Raw genomic sequence first — 10,267 nt, 5'->3', positions numbered from 1 at the left:
TCGACTGGTTGGGACTTTCCAACTGGCACAAGGTTCTCCACCAACAATATGTGGTGCAGAACTTCTTGCGGGCTTCTAAGAACCTGTTCTCAAGATAGATCTCAAGTAGGGTGAAAAACTCATCTCAGTTTGCTGAGGTGGGATGAGGTGGTCACCCTAGCATGGGAGACTGAAGCTAGGAAGAATGCAGAATCCCAATGTTTTTCTTTTAGCCTTTCCTCCTCCTTCCCTGTACCCTCCTCACTCCCCAAATACACAAATCTACAAGGCCTTCCTATTTTGTTCCAAAACAACTCCTTCTGTCTGCCACTCAAGGCTCTCTCTATCACCACACTACTTGCCTCTCCAACTTCATTGCCCACGGTACACATCCTTTGCTCCAGTCCAGCAGGTTTTCTCATTAAATCATAGTTACCTTGCTCACTCCCACCTCTGTGCCTTGTTGAGGCTATTTAAAGCCCCCTTCACTCTTTTCCCCCTTAGTCCAAACCCTAACCTTCCCTCAAGGGTCAGCTCAAGCACTACCTCCTCTAAGAAACCTTCTCTCACCTCCCTAACCCTCACTTTTCCCAGTCTTTGTGCTACTGGCACATGCTCTCTTGAATTAGTCCTTCAGCTCTTTCTTTTTGCCCCACCTGCTCAACAGAAGTGTAGACTCTGGGAGGGATGTTCAATTAATGTTTATTGTTGTTCTTCCTGAAGATGATAGTGATTGACAAATGGCAATGATGACAAAGCTTCCTCCCCCACACTTCCTCCAGGAAACGATGCAGGACTCAGGCACACTCATCTCTAAAAGCTGTAGCCACTGTAGCTGGGGGCATAAAGTCCTTTGGGACACCCAGTGCCTCAGTCAGACATTCAGCTCACAGAGGATGCCAGCCCACATGATCTATCCCTTCCCAGAGATCCTATGGCACTTTTTTTTGTTAATACCACAGCTTAGTACCAAATTACAAATTATTTCAAGTATATTAATTTTTATTCCACAAGTAAATTACCATAAGCTCCTTGAAGGCTGAGCCCCTACTGTTACAATTTTTTTGGATTCCCCCAAGGCTGGTATAGACCTGTAAATTTCCTGCCATCTGATCCCCCTCACCCACTAGCTTCTCCATTTTCAGCCCTAGGACTCTCTGGCGCTTTAGGTCACTAAATCCTCTGGTCTCTTATTTCCCTGTTCCTTTTGCCCTGCTGGGAGAAACTAACTGAGAATTTACCCTGTTTCCATCCAACACTCTTTCCTCTTTCAGGCAATCTCTAGACTCTGGCCCTTTACTCTTCTTAGGACTAGAGATGCTGGAAACATGATAGTCTGAGACTGCTGAGGCCCTGGGAACCCCTTCCCCATTTAACAGCACTACTGATCTCCCAAGGTCTGGTCATCTGAGGTGATACCTCTAGGCTGCCCTTTGAATGCTAGGTAGTGTTCAGGGTCAGTTTCCTCTTCTTGCAGAACCAAAGTTCTGCAGGAAAAGGAGACCCAAGATTTGACTCCTCACTCCTACCTCTAACCCCTAACTCAGTAGGAACAGAGAATGGGTCTAAAAGCTCTTGGCATCCTTATCAGCATTCAGAACCCCTCTGAACCATATAAGGGTGGGGGGATAAGTTTGAGCTTTCAAAGCCACTACAGCAAGAGCTGACTTGTAAGAGGTGGTGGGCGTACACAAAGGAAGAGGAGAGGAAGGAGAGAGATGTGCAGCAAGTGATGACAGGCCAGAAGCAGAACACTAATTTGTGGAAGGTGATAGGCAAGGCCTGGAGAATCAGTAGCTAGAATGGAAGAATGGCTTCCTTCTATAGAATGCTCAGTTTGGACCATTTGAATCCTTAAAAGACATCTAACGCAAGATCAGTCATATATCCTCTGGGCCTTCTCTTTTCACTTTAAACTCCCTGAAGACAAAGACTTTTGCCTATCCTGTTCTGAGCCACTCCCTCATCGATACCATTCATAGGTGGGATCTGGGCCTGGAGTCAAATCCCAACAAATGAGTTCCCTGCAGCCCTCAGCCCTAGCATTTTTCTTTTAAGAAATCTGGTTTAAATGATCGTCTAAATTAGCAATGAAGGGAAAGAAGTGCTGTCACAAAATGCAACATGAAATTTGGCAATGGTGGGTGTTGCCAGGCAATTGGCAGGCTCACTTACATCGCCTGGTAGAGGGGACAGTGGGGGGGGGGGGGGGGAGGTAATGGATATTATTTATTTTTAAAATAATGGCTGTATTGAGATATAATTCACATACCATACAATTCACCCATTGAAAGTGTACAATTCAGTGGTTTTAGTACAAAGTTGTGTAGCCACCACCACTACCTAGTTCCAGAACATTTTCATCAGCCCAAAAAGAAACCTCATACTCATTAAACCCTCATTCCCCATTCCTTCCCGCCTTTACCCAGCCCCCCCACCCAGCCCTAGTCAACCACTAATCTACTTTCCATCTCTATGGATTTGTCTATTCTGGACATTTCATATAAATGGAATCATACAATATATGCCCTTTTGTGTGTCTGGCCTCTTTCATTAAGCATAGTGTGATCAAAGTTCATCCATGTTGTAGCATGTACCAGTACTTCATTTCTTTTTATGGTGAATAATATTCCATTGTATGGATAGACCACATTTTGTTTATCCAGTCATCAGTTAATGGACATAAGGGTTTGTATTAGACAAGGTTCTCCAGAGAAATAGAACGAGGAGTGGTGGGGAGGGGAGGGAGATATTTTAAGGGATTGGTTCACACAAGTATGGGGGCTGGTTTGCAGGGCAGGCGAGCAGGCCGCAAATTCAGGAAAGAGTTGTTGTTTCAGTCTTGAGTACAAATGCTAGAGACTCAGGCAGAATTTCTACATTGCAGTCTGGAGGCAGAATTCCTTCTTTATCAAGGGACCTCAGTGTTTGCTTCTAAGATCTTCTACTGATTGGGTGAGGACTACCCATATTATGGAGAGTAATCTGTTTTACTCAATATCTACTGATTTAAATATTAATCACATCTAAAACACACCTTCAGAACACATCTAGACTGGTGTTTGACCAAACAACTGGGCACCACAGCCTAGCCAAGTTGACACATAAAATTAACCATTACACAGTTGTTTCCACTTGTGGCTATTATGAATAATGCAGCTAGCAATATTTGTGTACACATTTTTGCATAAACATGTTTTCAAATCACTTGGCTATATACATACAAGTAAAATACTGGATCACATGGTAACTACATGTAAACTTTTGAGAGACTGCCAGACTTTTCCAAAGTGACAGTACCATTTCACACTTCCATCAGCAGTGTGTTTCCCCACATCCTCAGCAACACTTGTTGTCTTTTTCATTATAGCCATCCTAGTGGTTTTTGATTTGCATTTCCATGATGACTAAATTGACTGTGTGTGCGTGCGTGTGTGTAAGGTCATTTAAACACCAGCTGGCCACATTCATTCAATTATTTCAATAAACATTTATTTGTAAATATTTGTAATAGCAATGAGCAAGACAAAGATCCTCCTCTTAAGGAGTTCACATGGTATAGTAGACATTTGTCTTTTTGGGGGGTGTTGCTGTCCAGCATTTGAACCCCTTTATTTGGGGGAGAGAGCATAGGAATCTCGGTGGGAAGCAGGTCCCCCTTGCAGTCAGGGCACAGGCATATGACAGGCTCACTCAATCCAAAAATCCACCCCTTGATTTGGTAGCCAGTGACCCAAAGAAGTGGAAAATCTTCAATTGAGATAGTCATTAAAATGTGCCTTTCAGTTCTTCCAATGTGGGGAGTGTAACTGACCTTTGCCCCAGGTGCTGTGCTATGAATTCACTCCAATATTTGCTACTTTGCTCTGAGGCCACACTGATCCCAGCCAATGACTGAACACAGTAGGGATACTAAGTCAAGCTCATTTCTGGGAGACACAGGACTATGTGACCTGCAACTTTGGCAACAGGGCTCCCCATCAGCCTGGCCAAACTGTTAGCACTGCACTTCAGTCTGTGACTCTTCCTACCTCACCTTCTTCTTTCCTTCTCTCATCCTTAATGGTCAGATTTACACTGCAATCTGACAGCTCTCTCAGCTTCCTCTGGCTCTCTCCCTATTTTCTCTCACAGGCATTTTCCCCAATAAATCTCTTCCATGTCTAAACCCAGCTTGGTATCTGCTTCTCTGAGGATCTGAGCTAACACACTATTCCTGCTGGCAGTGGCAGTAGTGGTAACTGTGGCAGCTGTGACGTTGGCTATGGAGTTCTGGGTCTGGTTCTCCAGTCCACCCTGTGATTCTGTGAGCTATTCAATATGCTTTCAAGATAAACATTTTCTTCTCAAATTACAGTCAATTTCTGTTGCTTGTAACTAAGAACCCTCTGGATTATATGGGGAAGGGACAAAAACATTCAGTTACCATACAGCATGATAAGGGTTACGATAGCAGCGGAGAGTCTGTGGAACATGTGGGGGGCCACCTAACTCAATCTTTGTCTTCTCAAGTGAAAGAATTGTATGCTACCTGGAATTGCTAGTCCGCTCTTGTCACAAATTTTATAGGCCACCCCAAATTCAAAGGCTCATGACCATCTTCCCAGTGTACCATTCCTTCAACAGTACTTCTCATAGTTACATTTACATAAGAATCTCTTGGAGAGGAGGACTATTTATAGACTCCACTGCCCCTTCCTTCGAGCAATGCAGGTGCTCAGAGGATCATACTTTGAGAAAAACTGTCCTAGGCACAGCTCTACAATCTGTTCTAACATGATGTTTATCAACATCGTGATGTTTATCATGATGATGTTTATCCGACATCACCATCGTGTGCATTTCATAAATATTGGCAGCAGTTGACCTCTCTATGGCCTAAGACAGAGTTAAGACAGTCATTCCACACACAAAGGTCTGTTCCTGTACCAAAGCCCTTGATTTCGTCAGGCTGCTCACAAAGAATATCACCTGCAGTTTGCTCCCTAGTACAATTCAGTAAGAATTAAACTATCTGCACACACTTTCGTATTCTTTCTTATTGGGCACATTATGCGCTTGTTGGATCTTGAGGTGCTCTACCTTATGGCCAAAGGAAAGAGATATTCCAGCAGGGCCACAAGAAGAAAGGGACTCCTCCTAGACTGCATGATGACTCAATGGACGAGCTAAGAGTAGCAAGCAACAGGTAAGATCATGAATCTTGTGCCATTACCAGATCACCTCCCCAGCACTCCTGCCTCTTCTCCTTGGCTCTACTACTAAAGGGTCCCCAAACCGTAAAGGACTTCAGCTCTAATTTAAAAAAAAAAAAAAAAGATGGGGTTATTATTAGTGGGAGAAGTTAGAGCAGCAGGGAAGACAGGGTACATTAGGTTGGCAAAGTCAGAGCCTGGAAAGAGAAATCTGGCAAAGACAGGGTAATGAGATCACAGTGAGCCAGATAATGCGCAGTCCTGCCCGTCAGGACAGAAGTCAGGCAGTGCCAAATCCCTCTGAGAGACAGCAGTGTGATGTAGTAAAAAGAGCTACATTATGGGCTGGAGTAAATCCTGGATCTGCCTCTAAATCTCTATGTGACCTTGGCCCTCTCTGGGATCTCTAAGACTGCTTCTAGTTTAACACCCTGTGACATCCATGTAGTTAGGCATGGCTAGGCCTCCTAGAAGCTTTGATTCCACACGTGGTTTTATATCCATCAAACAACTGAACAAGCCAATGACCAACGTGCCCTAATCAATTTCTCCTAGAGATATACTCCCACACATGAAATATAATATTTATAAGCATATTTACAATAGCAAAAGATTGGACGCAACCTAAACATCCACCAACAGACTGCTTAAAGAAATTCTGGTACATCTACAATAATCATGGAATACTGTGCAGTCATGCAGCCATCAAGCCCTTTATGCACTGATATAAAACAATATTCTACATATTAAGTAAAAAAAAAGCAAGGTGCAGAATAGCATTGATGGTATGCTACAATTTGTATAAAAAATAAGGGTGTACATATACAAATACGTAGAGGATATCTCTGGGAGGACACACAAGAAACTGGTAACAGTGACTGACTCCAAGGAAGGGAAATGGACATCTAGGGAGATGGTAGGGAAAATATGTATTCATCTGTTCAAAACATTAAAAAAAAAAGAACCTTAATCAACCATGTCACAGACTCATCTTTTTCAACCACCTAACAGAACCTAAGTGAACAAAGTTAGGAGCGACTTGGTTTCTGAGAGCAGAAAGAAGAGTCTAAGGCAATTTCCTGGCTCAGCCTGTCTCGGAAGTGGATAGGTGGCTCTCATGGGTCCTTAGCTGTTTCCTTGCCTCTCTGCCCTCAAGACTTGAAGGTACATCTTGAGAGGTGCTTCAGGCAGCTGACTGTCAAAGGAAACTGGAAAGGCTACGAGAAGCTTCTGTACAGGCGATGCGGAAGAAGAATGAAGCAGCAGCCAGAAGTTTACAAACTACCAAGTCAGGCACCTAAGGAGACTTTCTCATTCCTTGAAAAAGCTGTTGCCGCACCCTACGGTACATCGTGGGGTCACTGACGCCAGGCCACGTGCCCAGACGAGAACTTGAATTTTATTTTCATTATCAGTCCCCCAGAAGAACAAAGAGTCCATTCTTTTTTCTGAAATAAATATCATAAACAGCATTCATTGAAAGCTAGTAGCAATATAAAAAGTGGGAAGTTTAAAAATAAATATAATTTATGTCCAAGAGCTAACCATAGGTTAATACATTCAGTGGGTAGAGCAATTTTTCCTCTATTTAGACTTATTTTTTTTTTCCTTTTTCTCCCCAAAGCCCCCCGGTACATAGTTGTATATTCTTCGTTGTGGGTCCTTCTAGTTGTGGCATGTGGGACGCTGCCTCAGCGTGGCTTGATGAGCAGTGCCATGTCCACGCCCAGGATTCGAACCAACGAAACACTGGGCCACCTGCAGTGGAGCGCGCGAACCCAACCACTCGGCCACGGGGCCAGCACCTCTATTTAGACTTATTTTATGAAGGATAATCATATGTTAAATTAAGTGAAGAATTATGCTTTGAAATACAATAAGTAAGCAAAAAGTCTAGGGCTTGGTTTTAATGTTCAGAATGGGCATATTTAACACTTTTTTTGTGAAAAGTGACTGATTAGCTTTAACTATTATACGAATTGGAATAAACTAAAGGAGCTCCTTATATTAATTAATACCAACATTAATTGAGTGCTTACTATGTGCCAGGTACTGTTGTAAGCCATTTATGATCTCATTTAATACTCACAATGCCCTTATGAGATAGGAGCTATCATCGTCTCTACCTTATAGATAAGGACATTGAAGCACAGAAAAGTTAAGTGGCTTGTCTAAGCTAAAACAGCTTCGATAGTAGAGCTGGGATTTGAATCTAGGAAGTCAGGCTCTGGTACCTGGGCCCTAGCCATTTAAAACAGCAAACAAATTATGTGGAAAATTAAAATATAGGCTGCAGGGAAATATTAGGAATCAATTTGACAATGCCAAGGATATGAGCCAAAGAGAAGATCTGGATTTGTGAAGTTTATATCTGAACCACTTTAACAGTCACCTAACTGGTTTCCTTAACCCAGTTTCTATATCCTACACCTTCCCACCTTATGAAGCTTCCTATGATACCTCTATCATCATGTCACTCCTTTGACCAAAAGCTTCCAGGGCTCCCTTCTGCATATCTAATAGATCTCAAACTGGAATGTGCATCCTACACACCTGGGGAGCTTGCTTAAAATCCTGATTTCCTAAGTAGGGCAGGGTGGGGCCTTGGAATCTGTATTTTAAGCAAGCTTTGCAAAACATTGGCCTACATGGACAAAGCCCAAACACTTTGTTCTGGCATTCAAGGCTGTCTATGACTCGGCCCTAACCCACCTCACTTCTAATATGAATGCTCTATTCTAGAATGGCCATTGTCCTCAAACTTCTCATAAAAGAGGCATTTCTAACTCTAAAACTTTGCCCACCTCTTCCAACCCACCTGGGATGACCTCCTACCTTCTTTCCTCCCATCCGAACACTATACATCCTTCAAGGTCAAGCGCAAGTTTCACCTGCTCTACAAGACTCTCCTTAAATTCTCCATCACAGAAGCCATCACTCTTTTTCTGAACAATTAAGTCTCTATTGTCTGACCCCAATCCTTTCGGTATTTAACTGGTTTCAAGAGTACAGCCCTGCTTCCCCAATTAGACTGATAGCTGCCACTACCCATATGTGGCTATATAAATTTAAACTAAGTTTAAATAAAATTAAAATTTCAGTTCCTCAGTCACACTAGCCACATTTCAAGTGCTCAACAGCCGCATGTGTATTAGCACAGATAAAGAACAGTTCCATCTTACAGAAAGTTCTAATGGACAGCTTGGCAAGAGTCTGCTATGGCTGTCACAGCTGCAGCTACCTTCTTACCTAGTCGCCCCATAAACATTGCTTGCTCTGAAGTTCAAGTAAATATGCATCCTGACCACAGAAAGTGATGGGTTTTCTTTTTAAACTCTGATTCCCATTTCGAGAACAATAAGGAGCTCAGAAGATAAGTCTCAAATGTAAATATCACTCAGTGTTTCTAATCAAGTCTCTAAACCCTTGCCTTTCTCAATTCTCATTCTCCTTGACCTCGCTGCTGCATTTGGCATTATGTAGATTTCCCTCTCCTGCTCCAAATGCTCTCCTCCTTTGCTTCCATTGACAAATAAAAATGGCAAGCAATAGGATATATTGGAGTATATGAGGAAGCCATTTGGTATAAACCTAATTCCGCCTGACTTCTTTTTGTCCTCCAAAAGGGCCTGACTGGCTATTGAGCACGCATTGCATATCTGCTTAGACATTTCCTATGGCCAGAACAAAGGCCCTTGAGATAAAGATGCAACTTTTTTTCCTTAGGCTAGGAACTGATTGCTGCACTCACCTCCCAGCTCACCTGTGACCACCCAGCTGGAGACAACAGACTGCCACCCTGCTGTGTTCACTGAGACAGAAGACCTACCTGCTATTTCCATCAATCGCTGTGCCGACAGAGCAGTCTCACGACTATTGTAAAAGGGACATTCCAATCATATGTGAAACATCCTCTTTGAGGGTATATAACGACCCTGTATACCCCCCCCCCCACCTCTTGGGAGTGCTCTGTTCCTTTGTGGAAAGACTCTCCCGGGTTATAATCCTCAGATTTAAGCTCAGAATAAACTCACCCAAATTTTCATTTATAGATTGGATATGGATTATTTTCGTCGACACCATGATGCTGTAACAAGAAGAATGATCATCCTTAATTTACTGAGCTCTTACCATGTGCCAGGCACTGTGCTAAGCACTTTACGTACCTCAACAACCGCACTAGGTAAATACTATGATTATCACCATTTTATAGATGAGGTATCTGAAGTTCAGAGAGGTTAACTGATTTTCTTAAGGTCACAGAGGTAGTAAGAAGAGGTGGTTCTGGGACCAGAAGCCAGACCTCTTTAAGGCTCTTCTCAGGACTAGATCAAATGCCCAAAATAGGTGGGCAGACCATCAATTCCAACATCAAAGAATGGAAAGAACTCATTCAAAAGAGTCTCCTCTTTTCTTCTTTTGCTCACTGCCCTTCTAAAACTCTCTTATTCTCTCTGTCTCACATACCCCTCTGGCAGATTTTCAAGGTCTTAACAGCCCGGGGAATTTAAAGCCAATTACTAAATAACTGAGACAAAAAGTAACCACAGTAGGTCAGGGAGAGCAGGGACCATGTACCGCCCTTCGTTTTCAAGAATTCCTAAATGCCCTGCAGATCCTTAACGTTAAAACCTGTGTCATTCAGGACTTAGAATTTCGCTTCAAGCGCTCTGCCAGAAGTCCATTTTAGTTACACCAGAGACCATTTACAGCTTTTCTGTTCTCTGAGCTGGGCTGTGCGTCCAGCTGCCAGAGCTAGTCCAACATGACGGAGAAGTGCTGAGGAGTTCGGCGTAGGCTGGAACAGTCACCTGTTTACTAGTGTTTCATGTTACCCTGTTTACTGATATCCTTAGAAAGGTCAAACTCAGCATTCCTGGCCAGTAGTCATAGGGTGAGGATGTAGAAAAAAAAAACTTGTAGCAACTTTGCCCCCTGCCTTCATGTAAAAGAGACCGTTAACCCCATTGACCCCCCATACTCCCCAGGCTCCCCTCACGTGTTCTGAGCTACACAGGCCTAGCTACTGGAGACAGGGAGCTAAGTCATGATTGTGCAGACCCTTTGGAGTCTGAAGCCTCCATTACTTAGGT

This window comes from Equus quagga, chromosome 10 (genome assembly GCF_021613505.1).
Source record: "Equus quagga isolate Etosha38 chromosome 10, UCLA_HA_Equagga_1.0, whole genome shotgun sequence".
Taxonomy (NCBI): Eukaryota; Metazoa; Chordata; class Mammalia; order Perissodactyla; family Equidae; genus Equus; species Equus quagga.
This window is presented reverse-complemented; position numbering follows the sequence as displayed.